At 40.3% G+C, this 21,710-nt stretch overlaps 1 pseudogene; it reads left to right on the top strand.

Annotated features, from left to right (window-relative positions):
• The first annotated feature begins 18,581 nt into the window (after positions 1-18,581).
• On the top strand, positions 18,582-21,269 carry LOC110942497 (annotated as a pseudogene).
• The last annotated feature ends 441 nt before the right edge of the window (positions 21,270-21,710 follow it).

Raw genomic sequence — 21,710 nt, 5'->3', positions numbered from 1 at the left:
CAGCTAATATCCTTTCCATCAAATTATTCTTAACCTCAATGCTCTTGGCATTGATTCGAATGGGTTTTACCCTTTCCTTCCTGCTCAAGGCATCGGCGACCACATTCGCCTTGCCGGGATGGTACCTGATTTCACAGTCATAATCATTCAGGGTTTCCATCCAACGGCGTTGCCTCATGTTCAACTCTTTCTGGTTGAACAGGTGCTGGAGGCTTTTGTGATCAGAATAAATCACAAATTTAATGCCATAAAGGTAGTGCCTCCACAACTTAAGTGCAAATACAACGGCACCCAACTCCAAATCATGGGTGGTGTAATTCTTTTCATGCACCTTTAATTGCCTTGAAGCATAGGCAATCACCTTGCCCTTCTGCATAAGCACACACCCCATGCCTGTATGTGATGCGTCGCAGTAAACCACGAACTCATCAGTACCTTCTGGTAATGTTAACACAGGAGCGTTGCTTAGCTTCTGCTTCAGGATTTTGAAGGACTCTTGCTGCTTTGGGCCCCAAATGTACTTTTCTTTCTTCTTGGTCAAGGAAGTCAAGGGCGCAGCAATCCTTGAAAAATTTTCAATAAACCTCCGGTAGTATCCTGCTAATCCTAGGAAACTACGGATTTCGGTAGGCGTCTTTGGCTCTTGCCAGTTCATAACCGCCTCTACCTTAGCGGGATCCACTTGGATACCACGCTCGCTCACAACGTGACCTAAAAATTGAACCTCTCGTAGCCAGAATTCACATTTCGAGAATTTGGCGTAGAGTTTCTCACGCTGTAGTAATTCGAGAATGCAACGGAGGTGCTTCTCGTGGTCAGCTTGGTTCTTGGAATATATAAGGATATCGTCGATGAAGACTATGACGAATTTGTCCAGATACGGCTTGCAGACGCGATTCATGAGATCCATGAACGCAGCCGGTGCATTTGTGAGCCCAAAAGGCATCACTAGGAACTCTTAATGACCATAGCGAGTCCTAAATGCAGTCTTGTGTACATCTTCATCTCTGACCCTTAGTTGATGATAACCCGACCTCAAGTCGATCTTTGAGAAGTAGCTTGCTCCTTGCAGCTGATCGAATAGATCATCGATCCTTGGTAAAGGATATCTATTCTTTATGGTAACTTTATTTAGTTCTCTATAGTCGATGCACAACCGCATCGATCCGTCCTTCTTCTTTACAAATAGGACAGGAGCTCCCCAGGGAGATGAACTAGGTCTGATAAAACCCTTCGCTAACAGTTCATCCAACTGGGTCCTCAGTTCTTTCATTTCCGTTGGAGCTAGCCTGTAAGGTGCTCTTGCTATCGGAGCTGCTCCAGGAATGATGTCAATTCTGAACTCCACTTGTCTATCTGGCGGCAAACCAGGTAGTTCTTCGGGAAAAACCTCGGGGTATTCAGAAATGACGGGAAGATCCTCGATCTTCGGCTTTGGTTCTTTTATTATCACCTGAGCCATGTAAATTACACAGCCTCTGTTCAAACACCTTGAAGCTTTCAGCATAGATACGTCTTCGGGCAATCCGTACTGCGTATCCCCTCGAATGGTAAGTGATTCACCACTCGGAGTCTTTAGCACTATCTGCCTCTTGCCGCAAATGATTTGGGCCTGATTACGAGATAACCAGTCCATGCCTAGCACAATGTCAAAACCCGCAAGTTTGAAAGGAAGTAGAGATAAAGGAAAAGAATGGTTCCTAATGGACATTTCACATCCTTCTAGAACAGTAGAGACGGTTTCTATCGTGCCGTCTGCTAACTCTACTTCGTACTTCACGTCAAGGGTTTTGATCGGCATATTTAGTAATTGGCAAAATTTCTGGTCTACAAAGGATTTATCAGCGCCAGAATCAAATAGTACTCTTGCAAATATATTATTTACGAGAAAAGTACCTGTAAGCACATTGTCGTCCTTAACCGCTTCCTTTGCATCCATGCGAAAAACTCTCGCATTCGACTTCTTCGTCTCTTCCGCCTTCTTGGCATACTTTGGGCAATTACTCTTGATATGCCCCTTTTCATTACAACCATAGCAGGTTGCATCCTTTATCTTTTTGCACTCCACGGTCTTATGATCCTTGGACTTGCATAGCCCACAGGATGTAGTCTTTTGTTGCGACTGTGAACCAGACGCAAACCTACACTTCCCGGAGTGAGGTTTCTTGCAGACCTTGCAGTGAGGTCTTCCATCAGCTTGCCCCTCCTTCTTTGCCTCCGACCCTCTCTTGCCCTCACCGTTTCCACGGTGCTTTTTCCCAGACTTTCGTGAGGTATCATCCTCACGTTTTCGCTTTTCAGCCTCCTTGTTCCTTAGTGTCCTCAGACGGACAGCATCAAGTGTAAGAGACAAGGAGAGGTCAGTAACTGACCTGAAGGTCGTCGGCCTAGAGGCCTTCACACTGGCCTTGATCGCCGGCTCTAAGCCCCCAATGAAACGGGCAATCCTTCGAGGTTCTGGTGTCACAAGATATGGCACCAGGCGTGACATGGTGTTAAAGTTTGTCAGATATGCTTGACAATCCAGGTTTGTCATCACTAGTGAGACAAAATCCGCCTCAATCTTCTCAACCTCGTGCTGAGGGCAGTAGTTTTCTTTAATGAGAGCAATAAATTCCTCCCATGTCATTTTGTACAAAGAAGACTTACCAGATGCCTGCACCAACGCCCTCCACCATGCCAGGGCCTCGCCCTTGAATGACTGCGACACATACTTCACCACATCCCTCGCTGCACACCCGCTGATGTCCACAATAGTGTCCATCTCGTCTAGCCAGGTGATACAGTCAACCGCACCTTTTTCCCCTGTAAATTCCCGGGGCTTACATGATACAAAGTATTTGTAGGTGCAACCCTTAGCACTGGATGCATCAGTATATTCTCTATCGCGATGAACGCTGTGCTCAGTGGACGAGTGTTTGTCGTCATCTTTCTTGGGTTCAGAGGGTGGTTTGGAGTGTGTCTTTGGTTTAGAGGGTGGTTTTGACACGGTTCTGCCTTGGGACTCAGTATATTGACGATCGATAGCTGCCTGAACAGCATTGTCAATCAGAGCCTTCAGTTGTGCGCCTGTCAAATGCACTGACGCATTGTCGTAGTCATCTTCATTTGTGTGGCTGTTCTCTCCATTGGGATCCGCCATTGTAACTTGAATCTGTTACAGAAGATAACAAAATTTTATTTAGGAGATTATTATATAATTTTCTTTTATGACAATTTGTCAACCATGGTACAGAGACCATATTTGGTTAACTTTTTATTCTATTACATGCTAGGATTTGAATATATCCTATTTCAGCTATATAAATAGTATTGGCGGCATAAAGCCTAATCATGATGATGTTTTATAATATTAGTCGAGATTTCAGAGAATCAAAGGCATAGAGATTTGAACCGTAGTCCTTTTATCTCTTTCTGACAGAGAGTCATAGACTACCACTGTCTTTTGTCTTTATAAGACAATTATTATGGCCCATAGGCACTACATCTCTAATGGATGTTTTAATATAGTTGGCCCGTAGGCACTACATCTCTAATGGATGTTTTAATAATATTGGCCCGTAGGCACTACATCTCTAATGGATGTTTTAATAATATTGGCCCGTAGGCACTACATCACTAATGGATGTTTTTATAATACTTGCCCGTAGGCACTACATCTCTAATGGATGTTTTAATAATATTGGCCCGTAGGCACTACATCACAAATGGATGTTTTTATAATACTGGCCCGTAGGCACTACATCTCTAATGGATGTTTTAATAGTATTGGTCACCTTCATTGGTGATTTAACCCACGATTCATAAATCAATTAGTTGGGTTTTGAAATCCTTAAAGGATTATTGTATAAGAATGACGTGCGTGATTTTAACTAATCACATCTGCCATGATTGTTAACATGCGTACAGGGGTTAACAGGGAATCAGAATCTTTTCAATTAGGTCATACCATCTTGACTGGATCTTAAAAGACACCAAGCTAGGTTTCACCTTTCAAGATTCTTTATTTAGGCAGATCAATATAAAAGGAATGGTTTTGATTTATTTTATATATATTAAAACAAAACTCGTAACATACATTCCAAAATCTCAAATACAGTTACATACTGCCCTAAACGGGTCTTTTAAATAGTACATACCTCCATAGAGGTTTAAAATAAGTGATAAGTCCACGCAGGGACTAATACAAGATAGGTGTCCATGCAAGGACTAAAGATAAGTCCACGTAGGGACTGAATACCATAAGTTGTCCATGCAGGGACTTATTTCAAAGTAGAAATTACATTAGTACAACTATTAAGGGCTAGTGGTCACGTTTCTTCTTTTTGCCCTTTAGTAGGTTCGCCAAGCCTTTGAGAAATCCTCGGTGGCTTTTCTTTTCTTCCTCGAACTCCCTCTCCACACGATCTAGTCGATGGAGTATTTCTTCCTGTTCAGGAGGAGAGAAACGTGGTTGTGGCGCTTGATGCGGAACAGGAGGTCTGGGAGGTATTGGATACCCATGAGCTGAGTAGTCCGGTGGTCCCATGTTTCCATGTGCTCCGTCAGGGTAGCGCGCATTATATCTTGCCGACACCACATATGGGTCGCGCTCATAGCCGTAGTTGTATTGTGCTTGTGACGGTGCGAACGGGTTGTAAGCCGTTGGACCCGTATAAGCAGGTATGGGTTGGTCATACCCAAATGGTGGCGAATTTTGTGCAGCTGGTGCGGAGTTCGCCTCCTGTATAGGACTTGAAGGTCCTTCTTCTTGTAGCGGCGGGTAGTGGCTACTACTAGAATGTCGAGGAGTGCTGAAGTGGATACCCCCTCCTCCTCGTGTAGACATACGAGCATTTGTCCTCCTACGCCTCGGCGGATCAGGTATTACTGGTTGTGCCGGTGGCGGAGGTGGTGGCGTAACTGCCTCAAAGCGTGAATCCTCAGAGGGATCCTGTGGATGTCTCGGTTGTTGAGATGTTTGTTGAGGTGGCGTGTAGTACCACTCATGTCGGTCAAACATCGCTTGGAAACTGTCAGGTCCTTGATAGGGCGTTCCATGGAAGGATGACCCATCAGAAACTTCTATCGGATGCGTGGGCGTACCGCGCGCAGGTTCAGTTGGATCCTCATCTTCCTCCATGGGATCTTCAGAAAAGTGGTCTTGTGGGCCAAGCGGAACAAAACCTGAAGGTTCCTGTATGTAGTCAGCCGGATTAAACTGACCTATGTAGTAGGGAGTAGGGTCGTCATAATTCCGGTGCGAAACCGAACGTTGTAGAGGTATGAAGGAAGGTTGTGGGTTGTTGGGATCATTTTCTGAATCTGGCCCAAAGGAGTGCCGGTAGGATGGCGTCGAGCTGTGCGAAGTGGAATGCCTCGCGGGTTCGTAAAGATCTCTTCGTCGTTGTGGCTCTTCGCTCCGTGTCATCGAAGGATGTCTTGTACCAGATGGTCCAGCCTCGTTATCGTGATGTGTCACGATTTCTCCTCGGCCTCTTCTTCCCCTTCCTCTTCCTCGGAATATAACAGGTGGCATTTTCCTGCTCCAAAACTTATTAAAAATCGAATCGAAAATAAAGACAAAAAGGAGTAATAATCCGAATTTGTCCTAAGTTATTGTCTAGACTCAAGTATGTGCAATTGTGTCATTGAGATTAAACACAATAGGATGGTGTTTAATTCACTCAATGTTGGCTCTGATACCAACCTGTCACACCCCGATTTCCACGTGTCTCACCGGTGGGCCCGGTGGGGGATTACCGTGACGATGTTGGCAACAATATAGTCAAACCACACAATTATATAATGCATAGCGGAAGCATAAGATAAATATATAAACTCAACCTCTGGTTGCAATATCAAATGTATTACAGGGGTTGAATATATCCACAGTGGATCGTAAATAAACATAAAGTATTTGTTCCATCAGATACTGCAATCAAGCTTGCGAGACTTATCACGACGCTAGGGAGCTAATACCAGCCAATTTACGTTTAGGTACCTGCACTTAATCTTTTTGGGGAAAATACGTCAGTTTACACTGGTAAATACATTCAACTGACACATTTGAAAATGTTTATTAAAATTGATTTGAAGGCACAAGGCACAAACTCTTTTATAACTTGGGAAAATTATAATAAAATCTTGTGAACGTTTTACATGTTCTTTTATGCGTTCAGTAGCCCGGGTCGTGCCGGGTTAAAGATTTATAGACACACCACGTTTGCGTAAAACCGTAGTATAAAAACCAACGGCTACGTCTTTTAATTTAATGTCGACACTTTATACCGGGTGTACGCCTACACCGGGATGTCGATGGTCGTGGCCATTTCGTAAAATGATGCCAAGGATATCCGGGACAACGGTCATTAAACCCCCCAAAGGCTTATAAGCAACAAAACTGTTTAAATGAGCCGATCATATTATTTAATTAACCACCTAAGCGATGGAAGAATATAATGCTCAATCAAGCGGTATTAATATACCGTAACCCAAGCCCATATAGGGGAAATAAGTTAAAGTATTTACCTTTGCAAGTATATTTCCTTATTTTGGATTAAATCACCGATAGCTTTTACTGGGGCTCCTAATCTGGAACGAAGGTTTTAATTAACCTCTTAGAATCCTAACGGGTCGTTATAATGGCCGTAGCCTAGACCGGTTGGTTCCGATATATATAGATATGGTTTAATCGCGCGAAAAGGCGAAAACCGAGAATGGAGTGTGATTCTGACCCAACAAGTTCAGAGACTTGTTTTATATGGGTTAATGGTTCACACTCTGGATTTTGGGGTTCAAATGATATTATTTGACCCGTATCGGCTAAATTATGAAAACTAGTTTCATAAGCCGAACCGTGCGCGCAATAGGCGAAACGGTTAACTATGAGAGTCGTACGCTTATTTCCTAAGTCAATATGCCTTAATTGGGTTGTGGTATCAGTAGGATACCTTCCGTGACGCCCGTAACGAGTTTAAGTTAGTATTATGCCCCGTAGGGGCTTTTCGGTCATTTTAAAGACTTTAAAAGGGCTTTTCGAGTTCTACAGGAAATCTGAGTTTCCCGAACAGCTTATAAAGCTTAAAATACTTTATTTATTATTTAAAACCAGTAGCAACTGGAATCGGGTCAAAAGACCTTGTAGAACTCATGTTTTGGCCGAAAAGGGCATATTCGGTATTAACCGAACCGTAGCCATAACCGCAGGTTATGAGCAAGGTAAAAATTATTAAAAATCTTTAAAATTCCCAAAATATTAATTTATAATAGTGGGTAAAAGATTTGGTGACGAAATCTTGGTTTAGATAGGCGTTATGCTATTTGCGCCGTTAATTACTAAAGTTTATTTAAATTGCGCTAATTAGCATAACTCTCATTCTAGACCTCGGATTGACGTGAAACTTTAAGGACATGCTTATAATTCAATAAGCAAAGTTTTGATCCGTTCACGTGTCCGAAATACTCGTTTTAATTTTAAAAGGTCGTTACGGTCAACTTTTAGGCGAATGACGGAATTGCGCAAAAGACTCGGATAACTCATGAACCGATCACAGAGGTTTATACCAACATGTGACCTGGTCCTAAGAGAGTCCTAAGGTATATCTATACCTCACTAAAACGGGTCAGAACTGAAGTCAAAGCAAAAGTCAAACTTTTGCGACATTCGGCTCCGAACCGGCTCAATATAGCAAATGATCGATTCAAACGAGCGCAAACAAGTTTATATACTTATTATCATGTTTTATGATTATCAAAACAGGTTCCATAACATATACATTACAGATTATGCATAAATCGCTAAAATAGCTTTCTGTTGACTTTTTAACCGCATGTTTGACTCGACATTTGACATAGTTAGAGTGGTGATCAGGGGGAACCATTTTAGAGGTTTATTACCCACATAAATACCAACTCATAACCACTTTTGATTCGTCATAAGACTGAACCATTACTGATTGATTGTAAAGTCAAACCGTAGTTACGACGGTTTGGTTCTTAGCCATTTACTAAGGAAATGTGAAACCACAAAGGGTTAGATCACTTACAGAAGTTGTGTTCTTGCTTATAGAGCAGAGAAAAGGACTTGAGAGCTCTTGCAATGATCAGAGATGTGTGTTTTTGATGTTGTGAATGTTATGTGCATAAGGTGGCTATTTATAGCAAATGCCAAGCAACTATGATCATTGCAAACACTCACAATAGTCCAGAGATGATGGGTAGGTGTCCCTGAGAGCTATGGGTCAAGTGTAGGGTGCCCATGCCTCATTGATTGAGGTTTGATCGTTCAAAGGCTCCAAAAGGCAAGTAACTACAACAATTCTGCATCTGGGCACCTTACGCGACCCGCATGGAAGTTCCATGCTCCTTTAACGCGGGTCGCCTAAAGTTCAAATATCAGGCGTGTTATTTAGGAGGCTCGCGGCCCGCCTACACTTAAGCCTAACCTTCACGCGGGTCGCGAGAGGTTAAGATTTCAGAAATTTTAAATCTTTTGTCATGATTGCGAAATCCTGGTAATTAATAACGAAATCTTTCGTAATGATTTACCTGACCTTTCGGGTTTGAAGGGGTAACTTTGCGGTTTGGCCCTCGGTTATTTACCGATAGGGGCCTCGTGTTATTTACCCGCGTTGTTAAGTCCCCGGTTAGTTTATTAATTATTTGGAAAGCCTTAATTTCCACTGTTGACGCTTTTAACCCTTCTCATACGAATTTGAGTATAACTCTTTCGTTTTAAGACGGAACTTCGCGGAATTTATACAGTATATTCTAGTGAGCGTATAATACTGTTACGAAGTCTTGGGAACGTTAAAGGGTCACTCAGAGGTATAATTAAACATGTTGACACAGTTAACCCCTGTAGTTCGTAATCTCTCACTTTCTTCCGCGTTTCGCTTCCGTACGATTTATGATTTATTCGTTTGAAGGTACAAGCGTTATTTAGGGTTACTATACAGTATATTTACCCTTGTTGACGTTTATAACCCTCGAATTTATATACTTTCAAGGTTTGTCAAAATCAGTCCTTTATTTATTATCAATGCCACGTGTAAACAAATGACACGTGTTAACACATTATTGGACACAAAAATTCGAGGTGTTACAGTTTCATTTCCCTTTCTTTTACAAGTCGGGGATCTTGTTTTACCGAAATAGTTTGCCTGCGGTCAGTTTGGTCACGGGGAACATCAACTTTTCCTTTTTGTTTATGAAGATATGGACAATTTCGAATTATATGTCCAATTGTTCCACACTCAAAACATGATCTTCGTTCAACAAACCCCGAAGTATCATGTGATCGTCTTGCCGATGATGATGAACTTTGTGATCCCGAGGTACTAGGTTTTGAACTACTTGGTTCATTTCTTTTCTGTACAGTTGCTTTCTTAACAAAATCTAAGTTAGATTTGTTTTCAAACATTTCGATTTTGTCCGTTCCCGTCGATTTCACAAAGTTTACATTTTTGTTCTTCTTTTGATTCGGCTTCTTTTGTGATTGAACCGGTGATTTTCCTTTTGGCTTGGTGTGATTTTGCTGTTTTTGCACTGTTGGTAATTTCTTATTGCCATATTGTTTTCGAATTTCGGCCTTAGGAATAGGAGGACACTGTGTAACTGTAACATGTGGTCCTGTCTTTCCTAAAAACTTACTTGTCGAATTTTCAAAGACTTTACTTATTAAAGATTGATTAACATTCTTAATAGGAAAATATTTATCTGAATAAATTTTATCATCACCAACAAGAGTGTACAGCAAATTCACACTTTCTGACTCTTCTGCAGATGAGGACTTGATTGCAACAGTCTTAGCGGGTTTTGCAGGAGGATCACATAGAATATGATTCTCAAGAGGTATGTCCTCTTCTTTGATTTCCGCATCAGACTTTGCTACATCAGTATCATTGGATTCATCATCAGAAGAATCAGCATCCTCAATAATAACTGGAGGATCCTGATTCAGTTCAGCAGAAGACACACATGTATCTGCTGACACATCTGAATCTGATGATACTTCTTTCTTGTATCCGAGTCCTGTTGCAAATTCTTTAACATCTAGAGGAACAGATGGTTCAAAGAACGTTCTATCCTCCTCGTCAGGCATGGCATCATAATTGTGTCTCACTGGTGGTGGACATTTCTTGTAACCTATGCATGTGACATCCCGTTTCTCTTTCTGAACGTCAATGATGTGATCCAACACATAGCTAGAGCTCAAATAACTGTCTAGCTTAAGTTGGATCGCCTCACTTTCGGTTTTCACACAAGCCATCTCTTTTTGCATAATCTCAAGGCGAGATATATACAAATTAATATCAGTTTGTTTTCTTGAAACCATTTTAGTTAGTTCGGTTTTATCTTTCTTTAACTTTTCAATTACCGATTTAAACTCCTTTTCATGGTTTTCATAAAACATATTGGCTTCAGTGCATTTTGAAAGATCCACGGTCAACTTTTGATTGTGGATGAATGTCACATCATACTTCTCTTGCAAAGCTTCGTGTTTGCTTTGCAATTCACACCACTTGGCATTCAAAGAAACATGTTTGTCTTGCAAGTCAAACAAACTAGCTTGTAAAGCATCATGTTTGCCTTGCAACTCAGACATGTTTGCCTCTAAATCAGCACATTTAACATGCAAACTATCACAATTATCACAATTAATAGCAGTGGGTTCGTCGACACATACCTGACTTGATGAACTATCGACATTAGCCATAAAGGCTGAATGGAGAGAAGACGAAGAATAAGCAGCTTGATCCACCAAGATAGATCTTCTTTGAGTTCCTGCTGCAGCTTCCTCCAAAAGCTCATCAATATCTGCATCGACTGACGCATTTGATGTCTCGCCCACATGATCATCGCCTGAACTTGAGGATTCTTCATCTGAACTCCTGCTATATCCCGAAGAGTCTTCATCCTCAGAAGATTCACCACCATTGGCGGAAGATTCTCCACCACTGGTGTGAACTAAATCCTTAACCACTTCAGCAAAACATGCTGTTCCATCCGGAGCATCACCACTCAACTGAATTGACCAGTCACAACCTTCATCCACTTGAACCACAAGTGCCCGGTTGGCATTTGATGTTCCAACTTGGCTCTGGTTGTTGACAGGTATTAATGTACGCTCATTGTTCCTGTTCTGGTTCTGCTGGTTGCCTTGGTTTCTGAAGGGATTCTGGTTCCCATGCTGTGCTGGCTTTGTACATTCCCTTTTAAAGTGACCCCGTTCACCACAATTGAAGCACTTAACTGCCTGTTTATCGAACCCATACTTGGTGTCTTTCTTGCTTTCCAAGCTGGTTCTGCCAGTACTTTCCATGAAATCCTTTGCTCTTCTTATAGCGCTAGCAAAGGCCCACTTGATATCCATCAAGTCCATCTCTTCCTTGTCAATCTGCCGATAGTCTTCTTGTGTCAGATTAATGTTGCTAATCTGACCTTTCACTAACCCACAGTACGCGCTCACTATAGTGTTAAGCAGCTCCATGTGTTCCCTTGCTACTTCTACACTGACCTTAGAGAAACTTGAAGTGTCGAGCTGTACTGTATTTGGTTTTGATTGCTGACCAGCAGATGATGTCCCTCCATAACACGCTTGTTGTTGAGCAGGAGGAGATGGTTGTAGAGGATTTCCATACATGTCTGTGGTGGGAGCCGGCTTAACAGGAACTTGTACCGGATTGCCATACATATCCGTGCTTGTGACAAACGCCGTTTGAAGTGGAGCATGTGGACCGGTTCTTGCAGACGAAGAACTGGAAGTTCCATAATACATCTCTGGATTTTGTGGCACTGGAACTCTTTTTGCCTTTAAGGTTTCCTCCTGATCCTTGTTTTCTAAAAGCTGCACGAAGTCGTTGATGTTTGTAGTTCTCAAAACTCCGTTATACTTCAAGATTTCCAAGAAACTATTCCATTGGGAAGGCAATGCATCAGCAAACTTCTTCACCACCTCTGCTGTAGTTGTCACTACTCCAGAATTGTTCAACTCTGTAAGCAAATGATAAAACCGGCTTGTCATATCTCCCAAAGATTCCTTATCCATACACATGAAACCGTCAAATTCTTTCTTGAGAAGATCATGACGCAATTGACGTGTTGCTTCATTCCCTACTCCTCTGGTTTTCAACGCATCCCACAACTTCTTCGTTGTCTTGAAACTGACAAACTGATGGTAAATATATTTGCTTAACGCCTGAGTGAGAATGGCGTATGCTTTCTTTTCCATATCATACGTCTTCTTTTGATCTTCAGGAAGATCGGCAAACGTGCCGGCAGATGAAGCGGCAACCTCTATTGTTTGATCGAAATCTGTGGTGAAACGTAACCACAATTCTGTATTTTGCCCTAGCACGTAAGTGTAGAACCTATCAGCCCATCCCGGATATTCATTTAAGTGCATCAGCTTTGGAGGTCGATTCAAACTTCCGGTTTCGCTTTCGCTCAATAAGATACTTTGAATGCTCGGAGTTTGATTTGATACTAATGCCCATTGACCAGTCGATATGGCATTTGCTTGCGAAGATGTCGACACCGGAGATTCGGCCCATGAGGGAGATAGACTAGTATTTGTGTACTTTCCACTATCTGGAGCCGGTGTACCCCACCATGAGGGAGTTGAACCTGTACTCATGTATTTTCCACTATCTGGAGCCGGAGTTCCCCACCAACTTGGGTTCATGTTTGATAAGAAAAATGAATTCTATATAAATATCTCGAATGATAACAGCCACCGAAGGATCCCTGATCGAAAGACAAGACAAACACAGGCTTGTTAAACCTAAACAGACTAAGATCGAAGGATCAATACTTGGTCGAAGGATCAACAGTGTTCGAAAGATCACTGTTGAATTTCGAACAATGATTTCGAAAGATTCTCCAATTGAAAGATCCTTATCTTTCGAATATATATATCCTTCGACAAGATTCCCTGGATCGAAGGATAAGTCTCAGACTTCGAAGGATGTTCGAAAGATGATTATCTATCGAACTTCCTTTGATCGAAAGATGATCTTTCGACTTCGAAGGATATCCTTCGATCTCTACTGACACAGTTGACAAAGAGTGACAGGTTGGTGAAAAGGTGATGGGTTGGTAGAAAGCTTTCGGCAGAAAGGTATGTTCAGACCATACCTTTTTCACCAAAACCAATTTGACCAATAAAATATTACCAAAAATGGAAGATCCTTATCCAGAAACCGGTCACCGGAGTAAGCCGGAATTTGGCCGGAAATCACCAAGTTTCTTCAAAAACAAGTTTTTAAGTTACCCAACCCGTCCTCAAACACACCCGGTTAGTTTAGAACACGTTTTTACGTCAAGAAATGCGAGAAAAACACTAAAAACGGGTGCTAAACCATGTGAGTTTTGTCCAAACACACCAAAGTCTTGTATAAACTCGGTTTTTAACAAGGAAAAGAGCCACGGCTCTGATACCACTTGTAGGTCCCTCGGAGGATGAGGTCAAACCTTATCCTTGTTATGTTTAACACACTAGCAAGTGCGGAATCCAAGCTAGAGTGCAAACCGAGATGAAACAAGCACAAACACAAGACACACAATATTCACCGATTAACACCACTTGTATTAATACGAATGAAAGGTTCAGTTACAAAGCTATGTTTACAAATGTGTTTTGCAAACCCTCTAAAACAGTGTGTGTGTGTTCTGTGTTACATGTCTATCTTTCTTGCTTGCTTCCTATGAAGTGAACACATTACACGGGTATATATACCCAACATAGGTCGTCTGGTCGAAGGATCAGATATGCTGATCGAAGGATCAGATAGATGATCGAAAGATCATCTATCGATCTGAAACCTATCGAAGGATCCACATATACACCTCGAATGATGATATCCTTCGAGGTCCATCAATCATCCATCGAAGGCTTATCCTTCGATGAGTCATCCTTCGACAACTCATCCTTCGACATAAAGATATGACAACCATTTTCTAACTATTTGGCCAAGTCAAACCAGGAGGATGGTTGACTTGGTCAAACTTACAGGACTAACAAAGGACATCGTTATATCGTGACGAAATACAGACAAAGTACAGACACAAGTGCACCAACACCCGGCATAATCACTGTCGCTGAAACCGGTTAACTTCCCTTTACTTCCTTTTGAATATACAATCCCATGATTTATCGTTCCTTTTATGTATCTTAAAATTCGTTTACCTGCTTCCCAGTGACTTCTTTTTGGTTTCTCCATGAACCTACTTATTTTGCTAACCGCAAACATAATATCCGGTCGAGTATTTGTTAAGTACATAAGACCTCCCACTAAACTTCTATATAAGTTTTCATTTACCTCGTCTTCAAAGTCATTCTTCAAGAGTCTTTCACCATATTCCATAGGGGTGGATATTGTATTACATTTTTCCATATTGAACTTCTTGAGTAAACCTTTAGCATATTTTTGCTGAGCTAATATCACATTTCCTTCTTTATATTTAACTTCCATGCCCAGGAAGTAATGAAGCACTCCCAAGTCCGTCATTTCAAACACTTTCTTCATTGAATCTTTGAACTGTTTTATCATGTGCAGAGAATCACTAGCTATTATAAAATCGTCAACATATAAGCAAATCACCATTGTAGAATTTTCTGTGTTCTTAATAAATAGTGTATGTTCATACACACATTTCTTGAAACCGTTTGTTTCAAAAAAATTTTCTATCTTGCTATACCATGCCCTTGGGGCTTGTTTAAGTCCATATAAAGCTTTCTTGAGTTGACATACTTTCTGTTCCTCTCCCAATTTGACGTATCCTTCCGGTTGCTCGATATACACTCGTTCTTTTAAATCTCCATTTAAAAATGCCGTTTTGACATCCATTTGATGTAGGTACCACTTGTTTCGGGCCGCCAATGCCAGTATTAGCCTTACCGTATCAAAGCGTATAACTGGTGCAAACACGTCTTGATAGTCCACTCCATATTTCTGATTGTAACCTTTAACTACTAATCTCGCTTTGTACTTGTCTACATTTCCATGTTCGTCGTATTTGGTTTTGTAGATCCACTTAACTCCAATGGGTTTTTGATCCTTTGGAGGATCTACTAATTCCCATGTATCATTTTTCCTTATTGATTCCATTTCCCTATCCATTGCATCTCTCCATCTCATTTCCTTGTTGGCTTCTTTGTATGTGATCGGATCTGCATCAGCATACAATACAAAATTTGTCATGTTTTCGGAAGCTTGTTGAGAGTTATACAAATCTTCTACTTGTTCTGGTGTGAACTGTTCGGAATTGGCATATATATCGGCTAGATTTTTAGTTCTAAGTTCTGCATTCTCCGAGGAAGTTGACGATGAGGAATCAGCACCCTCATCATTCTGACTTTCTTCGTCATTGATCTCACCGCCGTGATGACCATTTTCGGGTATGTTAGGTTCATTCGCCTGAACTTCCGGTTCCTCTTCATTTTCTATAATACTAGTGTCCGGGAAGTTCAGTTGCACACTTGTATCATTCTGATGATCATTTGATCCTTTCCAGTCTTGATTTTCATCAAATATCACATCTCGGCTTATAATAGTTTTGTTGTTTATTGGATCATATAGCTTGTAGGCTTTGCTTGCTTCACTGTAACCTATCATGATTGCCTTCTCTGTTTTGTCATCAAGTTTCCCTCGGTGTTGTTTTGGAATGTGAGAATAAGCTACACATCCAAAAATTCTTAAGTGTGAAACGTTGGGTTTTCTTCCACTCCAAGCTTCTTGAGGAGTTATATTTTGCACTCCTTTGGTTGTTGCTCGATTGATGAGGTAAGTAGCACATGACACTGCTTCAGCCCAATACACGTGTGACAATCTTTTCATTTTCATCATACTACGACTAAGTTCCATGAGTGTTCTATTTTTCCGTTCCGCCACACCATTCTGCTGGGGTGTGTAACTAGTAGTGAGTTGATGATGTATGCCATTGTCTTTGAGAAAATTTTGAAACTCATGTCCACAATATTCTCCTCCCCTATCAGTACTTATAGTTTTTATCTTGGTATCTGCTTGATTCTCCACCATCCTCTTGAAAATCTTGAATTTTAACAAGGCATCCGATTTTAATTTTAGAAAATACACCCAAGTTTTCCTTGAGAAATCATCTATGAATGTGATGAAGTATCTACAACCACTTATAGATGCAGTTCTCATTGGACCACATATATCGGAATGAACTAATTGCAAGGGTTTTGTGGCATGCCATGTAGCTTGTTTAGGGAATACTTTTCGTGCATGTTTACCAAACAAACAACCCTCACATATATTCTGCAATAATTTGGCAGCCGTCTTAGGTAGCCCCTTCACTACTTCCTTTGCTCCCATATTGTGAATTGTTTCAAAATTTATATGTCGATATCGGCGATGCCACAGGACTGAGATATCTTGTGTCATTACATTACATACTCTTGGTGTAATACCATAGGTTAAGTTCAATGGAAACATTTTATTTCCGGTCATTCGAACCGAACCTACATGTTTTCCAGCAGAATCCTTAATAACACATTCATTGTTGAGAAAATTTATCTCATAACCCTTCTGCACTAATTGTCCCACGCTCAGTAAATTGTGTTTTAAACCTTCAACATAAAATACGTTGGGAACTCTCTTCTCTATTCCTCTTACTTTAATGGTTACATCACCACTTCCTAATACATTAAGCCTCTTATCATCTCCTGTTCTTACTTCTTTCTTCTCGGATTCGTTTAGTGTAATAAACAGATCTTTGTTACCTGTCATATGATTGCTACAACCACTGTCTAAATACCAGCAATCCTCTTTTGTTATCTCTTCTACATTGAATATCATAAATAGTGTCTCATCATTACCATCTTCGGACCCTTCTTTATGTAACAGAGCATTGTTGCTCTTATCATTCTCTTCATTCCTTTGACAAAAACGTGCCGTGTGACCCAGTTTTTGACAATTGTAACATCGAATTTGGCCGCTAAATCTTCCTCGTCCTCTACCTCTTCCTCTTCCATTGAAATCTGACCTAAATGATCTCGATCTAGTTTGATTTGTGCCTTGCATTTGAAATGCTTGTTCTACAGGGGATTCATCATATTGTTTCAATCTAAGTTCATGCGACTGCAGGATCCCTAATAATTCTTCAGTGGTCATGGTTGTCATGTCTTTCGATTCCTCTATGGCTACTACCACAGATTCGTACTTTCTTGTTAAACTACGAAGAATTTTCTCAACGATGCGTTGTTCCGTAATGTTTTCTTCATTTAGTCTTAATTGGTTTACTATAACAGTGGTTCTGTTTATATATTCTTCTATAGATTCACTATCTTTCATTCGTAATGCATCAAATTCACACCGTAGAGTTTGTAATTTTACCGTTTTGACTCTTTGCTCTCCCCTGTACGCCTTGTGAAGGATATTCCACGCTTCTTTTGACGTTTTGCTTGTTGCAATTCGTTCAAATACTGTCTCACTTACTGCCTGGAATATAATATGAAGGGCCTTCTTGTCTTTCTTAACTTTTTCCCTGTGAGTATTCTGGTCGTTTTCGGATGCTCCTGCTGCTAATTGGTTATATCCTTCTTCTACACTGGTCCACAGATCTTGAGATTCTAATAAAACCTTCATTTGTATGTGCCAATGATAGTAATTTTGTCCCAACAGTTTAGGGATCTGGGTTTGAATTCCGCCGTTTGTGGTTGTCATTTGTAACCAAGAGAGATTGATACGTATTTGCAGCGATTTGAAATATTTATGGTTACGGATCATTGTGGCTCTGATACCACTTTATTGTTTGTTAATGGTAAATTAGGGTTTGCGAATGAAAGAGATGATGTTCATATTATCGAATTGGTAATTTGCAGAAATGTTACAATGATGTATATATACATGACGGCAGGTTTTGATAACCGCCCATATCTATATTATCTATCTATAATACTAATACTAACATTAACATTACATATTAATCTAATATAAAACAATATTAAATCTAGCTTATATTATAATCCTTCTAATTCAATAATCTTCTTCAAAGGTGAAATTTTTATTTGTATCTTTATCAAGATAATTTTTTTATCCGGATTACCAATTCTTTTCTTTCTTTCACATTCTGTATGTTCAACAATTTTTTTTTTTTGGATTTTGAGTGTACATATAGGGTTTTGGATTTTGTTTGTTCATATGGCCTTTTAAAAGTGATTTCAATTTCAACATATCACAATTGTAAAACTTTGTTTTCAACTAATTATTGAGTACTGACCTTAGACAATTAACTGATAGCTTAGCTGATTGTATTTCAACCAAGTATAATAGAGCTCCAGGGGCAAGTATAATTGACCCTGGTATCCAAAGAATGTGTTTTCCCATGTATACATTAGTTAAAAAATTTAACCACACTTGCCCCAGGTATCCAAAGAAAGTGTTTTCCCATGTATACATTAATTAAAAAAATTTAACCACACTTGCCCCAGGTATCCTAAGAATGTGTTTTCCCATGTATACATTAATTAAAAAATTTAAGCAAGATAACAATTTGAATAGATGTTTACAAGGGAGTTTCCGGAGACCAATTCTTAGTTAAACCATAAATCACTTGGTAGACAATTAACATAAATGGATTTGCTCATCTATTCTTTTCTAATCTTAATTTGCAACTTTGATCTAGCCACCACTCAAGAAGAATTCAGCGGACCATTCTGCGGTCTCTCCGGTAACTACACACAGAACACGGACTACAGACACAACCTGGACGATGTACTCTACACCTTAATCAACACAAACAACGGGTTTGGGTTTTACAATTCAACATCTGGCCAAGCAAACGCAGCTGCCCTTTGTCGTGGAGACATCCAGCCCGAAAACTGCCGAAGATGTGTAGACGATGCTACTCGTCGAATAAGACAACAGTGTCCGGTTCAAATAGAGGCTGTCGGATGGTATGAAACTTGTTTCATAAGGTACTCGAATCGATCTATGGGTTCCATAAATGATCTGGTTGTGTTCTACGCGTGGAACGCACGTAATGTTTCGGATTCCAGCATTGTTCAATGGAATAAAGGGGTGGCGGATTTGCTGAGTGCGTTGTTACCGGAGGCTGCAGGTGGTGGGCAGTTTCGGAAATACTCTTCTCTCAACATAACGCCGCCAGGATTTTGGACAATCTATGGAATGATGCAGTGTACTCCCGAGTTATCGGAGATGGAATGCAGTGACTGCTTGTATGGAGCCGTTAGCTTGGTTCAGCCCTTAAATAGAAGCTTGGGTGCAAAACTTTTTAGGCCTAGTTGTTTTCTTCAGTACGAGAATTATTCGTTTTACGATTCGATGTGGTTTCCGCCTCCCATACCATCATCTCCCTCTCCAACATCTTCTGGCAAGTGATTTTTAGAACTTTTCTTTTTTGGATGATTGTGGACGTTTAGTTCTTTCTGGTGTTAGATTGCTAGATTTTCATGTTTACAGGTAATACTAACATTGGAATTATCGTTGGCCCAATCTTAGCGGTGGTATTCGCGATGATCATGGTTGTAGTCTTCTTTACTTTCCGCCGACGACGGTTGAAAAGGAACCTCCTATCCTCTTCATCTATTTTGGAAAGGGAAGACGAAGACAACGGAGAGATGAATTCCTTCAATCTAAGTACCATACAGGTTTCTACCAACAATTTTTCACAGGAAAATAAGCTTGGTGAAGGCGGTTTTGGTCCTGTTTACAAAGTAATAGATGATCTTCAGAATCATTAAAATGCTCTTTAACTTGAATTAGCTTTTATAGTATTTTAAAACTCACTTTGTAGGGTACACTACAAGATGGAAAAGAAATAGCAGTGAAGCGGCTAGCTAGGAACTCCAGGCAAGGACTAGTAGAGTTCAAGACCGAAGTAAACTTAATCATAAAGCTTCAACACAAGAATTTAGTTCGGCTATTGGGTTACTGTGTAAAAGGGCCTGAACGGCTTCTCATCTACGAGTTTATGGCTAACAATAGTCTTGACACCTTCCTCTTTGGTTCGTATTTGTCACAAAACCGTTGCATATGTTTAGCTTACGTGAAACTTTAACAAGTTAAATCATTAATGCAACAGATGCTAACAAGTGTAAAGAACTAGATTGGGCTAAGCGTTCCAATATTGTGATTGGAATTGCAAAGGGACTTCGATACCTACACGAAGACTCACGCCTTAAAATTATTCATCGGGATATGAAGGCGAGTAACATTCTTTTGGATAACGAGATGAATGCAAAAATATCGGATTTTGGCACTGCTAGAATTTTCGGAGGCAATCAAATGGAAGCTGCTACTGATAGAATTGTTGGTACTTAGTAAGTTCACATGTCCTCATACTTCTAACGTATATTCACTATATGCGGCAACCATGAACCATTTTCAAACAATAGCTTGGTCATCTCAATTTGTCAACCGAAAAATTTATCTCTTGAACTAGTCAAAACAGAATGGTATCATAAAACTTGTTAGCTTAAAACTGGGTATGTAATCAGTAAGTAATCGTCACTAATGCGTTTTACCACATAACTTTACCTTTATTTTGTTAAATTTGATCTTACTTTTTGTAATCTAATAACATATGACTTTTGTAAATAGTTAGACAAAAAACATGCATTCAGACATAGAACATCGTTTAGTAATTTTGAAGCGATTCATTTTGTTTCTTCACAACATATCTTTTCTTCCTGAAAATTTATACTACTGATGATGATGAATCTTGAGCATGACAGTGGATACATGGCACCAGAGTACGCGATGGAAGGACTATTCTCGACAAAATCCGACGTCTATAGTTTCGGTGTCTTGTTGTTAGAAATCGTTTCTGGACAAAGAAATAATCTTTACTTTTACCAAGATCAACCCCAAAACCTCCTCTTAATGGTAAGAAATCTACCTTTTCTTACCTCGTGTAAATCATAGGGTATATGTTGTGTATCATGAGTTTATAAATTTCAACGTACTTGATTATGATAGGCGTGGCGCTTGTGGAATGAAAACAAAGGCGAACAAATTGTAGATCATCGTCTAATTCAGACTTCTGCAATTGACGAAGCTCTTAGATGGATCAACATTGCGCTATTATGTGTTCAAGAAGACCCTCAAGACCGCCCAACCATGTCAACAATTATATAAATGCTCGAAGGTCAATGGTCTGCCAACCTACCCACGCCATCGGAACCACCATTGTCCTATGCTAGATATGCATCCGTCTCGGAACAAACTAAGACTAGTGACCTTAGTGGTGAAATCACTAATCATATACATCCTCAAGTACAAGGGTTATTGTGTATATAGTTAATATTTATTTAGATGGCGGTTACATGGCGGTTACAAAGTACGAGGACCAAAGTTGACAAAGTGGAAATTGGAAACTAACTTCATAACCGAAAGGGTGTGTCTCTCTACACACACCCATTCGAAATCAATGCAAGGCAAAGAACAAGGAGACGCAACTGTTGGATCGAGTGGCCAAGATTCAACACACCTCTTCAAGATTCAATCTCAACCACACATCCAAGAGACACGACTTTTCACGAAGAGACGCGTCTATTCACTCGTACCCGTAGGAAACTATAAATAGGATAGATTGTTTTCATTTGTAACTTACACTCTCAATTCAATTTGTACATACATTCAAGTTATTGTTTATGCAAGTTTGTTTATCACGTTCTAGAGATCAAAGATCCATTTTGGGGCCAACAATTGGTATCAGAGCGTCAGGCTCTAGGCGTGGGA

Source organism: Helianthus annuus, chromosome 5, assembly GCF_002127325.2.
Source record: "Helianthus annuus cultivar XRQ/B chromosome 5, HanXRQr2.0-SUNRISE, whole genome shotgun sequence".
NCBI classification, from domain to species: domain Eukaryota; kingdom Viridiplantae; phylum Streptophyta; class Magnoliopsida; order Asterales; family Asteraceae; genus Helianthus; species Helianthus annuus.
Note: the sequence above shows the minus strand (reverse complement) of the source record. Positions and strands in the feature narration are given on the sequence as shown.